Raw genomic sequence first — 3,214 nt, 5'->3', positions numbered from 1 at the left:
CGATTTTGTAAAATAGTCGAACATTTTGCTTTTCTCGAATATAAAGAGGTTATGTGGTTTTCTTGTTTTCTTTAACAAAAATACACGTTTATCTGTAATTACAATCGGTTATTTTTAAATTTTTATTCATTTTTGAAGCCGATAATTATTTTTAAATAAAAATATCCAATGTCGGGTAATGTGGACCATTATAAAAAAGTGGGACATTTTCATGAGGACGAGTTCGAAACAGGGACGCATTTAATATGCGAGGAGGTATTCTATCCTCTGAAAACTCGATATCCGAAATTATAGGTGCCTCGGTTGGATAATGTAGCAAGGACCTTCAAAATACCGCAAATGGGGTGGTACCCTTAAATGGGGGCTATTCCAAAACATGGACCCATATACTTTTGCATTCATTGTTACCAAAGAGTGCAATAAATTGAAATTTATCACAATTAATCCACAATCTACTTTTAACATACTGATCCTCATTACCCACACTTACTGGTCCACATTACCCGCCAAGTTATTTTTATTTGCAGTTTAGAGTTTTTTGAAATATAATGCAATAATATTTTTATGGACAAATATATATAATTTTTGACCTGGAATATAATTACCCAACAAATCTACCATGTTGTGAAAACAATTTGTTTTTATTTTTTACCGTTGTTACGCCCACAATATAAAAAAATGAAAATGGTGGTCCACATTACCCGAAGTTACTCTATATTATTAATTTTTTGTTTTTTTTATGAAGTTACCTTTAAAATGACAAGAAATCAGAATCCGTCTTATATACAAAATTCCGCGACAGTCGGTTCATAACTGTGGCCTGTATCGTGTTAACAATATTGAAATATTTCGCTAGGGCCTTCAAGATAACTAAAATGGACGGGCTGTATTAAAACCTGGACTTTTTACTTGTTATTACTCATCAAGGAACCAAAATTGTAAATTACAGACTCTTTAGGTGGGAAAATATGCTAATATGCTATGCTTCATATGAAGGATATGTTATACAGAATATTTAATAAATCATTTTATTTGGTGAGAACTCGAAATGCTATAATAAATCCTCTTCGGATGAGAAAACGCTGCTATTATAGAAGACCAGACGATATTTTCATTGTATATTAGAATTCTTTCTATAGGCGAACATGTTCTTCTCGAAGATTACCATATGATATTTTCATAGAATTGCGAACTCATCAGACAATTTTTTTTATATGAGAGCTGAAAGTCTTCTTATAAATGAATATAATTTATTATTGTAGATGAACAAGAGTAGACAGTATTTTTATAACAGTGCTTCTTATAGAAGCTGAAAATCTTCTTATAACAGACCAAAAGGCCATCTCGTTGAAGAGCCAAAAGATCATCTTATTGAAGAGAAGAAAGATTTCTCTTTGAAAAGCGGTAGTCATGGAAGATCAGAACATTTCCTTACAGAAGAACAGAAGGTCTTCTTTAGAAGAGCAGAACGTCTTCTCATACATATTTCCAATGCAGGAGGTATTTTTTTTCTCCTATTTGAAGGCTACTGGGAGTTCTTCTTATAGAAGGCCAGAAGATCTCGTATAGAAGAAAAGTAGGTCTTCTCATTGAAAAACAGTAGTTATTCTTATAAAACATAATACCAGAAGGTCTGCACATAGAAAAACAGAAAATCTTCTAATAGAAGGCCAGAAGTTCCCTTGTAGAAAACCAGAGAAAACCCGGGAGGTCTTCACAGTAAAGACCAGTAATATTTCAACAGCCGTTCACATAGTTTCTACATCGGAAATGTCAATTAATAGTGTCAAAACTGTAGATTGCTGATATTTATTAAAACCCATTTTTCTTAATGCTGTCACAGATTAAACATGTATATGAATATAAATTGCTTTAGACAATAATACATACATATATCATCGGAAATTGTATGTTTCTGTTCACAGCCTACTCTATTTCTAGTCTTCCCTTTAAATTGAAAATTCATAAAACGTTTCTAATCACTTCCCCTCTGATAATACAATTAATTCATTGATGATTATTGCCACTTTTTCGACGTTGCTGTGGTTGTTGTTGGTGTTACAATTATTTAGATTTTGTACAAAAATAACGTTTGGGGGGAAAAACACTTTTCTTATCGTTTTAATTGAATATTGATAAGATTTTGTGTGCGTGTGTGTCTGTTGATTTTATGTGAGTTGCACTGGAAGTCTACTTAATTTGGTGGTATTTATTTTTTTCGTATTTTACTCAGAGAGTTTATTTTACAAATAGTGACTAATGTGGTTAATATATTTAAATAGAAGGGAATTTATTAGAAACACATATACTGGTGGCCAAAACAAAGGCAACTGAAATTGCAAAGTGAATAGATATGTAATTTATTCATTAAAAAATACAAACGCTAAATTTATTTTGAAATAAAAAAATATTCTATGGAAAACTAAATAGACTCAATTTTCGCTTAGTCAAAACTGAAGCAACTTTTTGATTTTTTCTCATAAATAAGCAAATTTTGCTAGTCATCGACTGCATAAAAATTTTTTATTACGGCAGCACACCTACGAGGCATTGCATCAATAAATCATGGCATTTATTAACTTTACAATATTAGTTGCTTTAGTTTTGGCCACCAGTATATATAAATTTTGGTTTGAATCAGTTTAAATAATTTTAATGTTACATATCGCCATGATAATCTGAATCAAAAAGTCTTATTTCGGTATGTTCAAGTTCATAGCCCAGTTTTTCAACCTGAAAGTATTGAATCTGATATTTAATTCTCTCCGAGATATATTCAATTAATCAATATGTAAGTGTAGCAACAGGGTGGCCCAAAAAGGACTGAAGGATTAAAAATAACTGTAATGTTTTTGTTATTTTTTATTAATTTGCTTATGTTTTTAAATAATTGATTCATGGAATTTTTATACCCTACACAACTATGTTGTCAGGGTATTATAGCTTTGTGCAGCTCCAAAAGTTTGTAACGCCGCCAAATATTGGTCCTAGACCAACCTTTAAGTATACCGAGCGTCATATCTCGACTAGATGAGTCGATCTAGACATGTGTGTCTGTCCGTCCGTCCGTCTGTCCATTATAATTTGTAAACACGATACAGGCCTAAATTATGGACCGATCTTCACGAAATGTTGCATGTAGGATGGGTTCTGGCCAATGAAGACCCCTATTGTTTTTTGGAAAAGATCGGTTAATATTTTGGGGATGAAATGG

The sequence above is a fragment of the Musca vetustissima genome, unplaced genomic scaffold (genome assembly GCF_032173495.1).
Source record: "Musca vetustissima isolate MV318-11 ecotype Yass unplaced genomic scaffold, APGP_CSIRO_Mvet_v1 utg12397, whole genome shotgun sequence".
NCBI lineage: Eukaryota > Metazoa > Arthropoda > Insecta > Diptera > Muscidae > Musca > Musca vetustissima.
Note: the sequence above shows the minus strand (reverse complement) of the source record.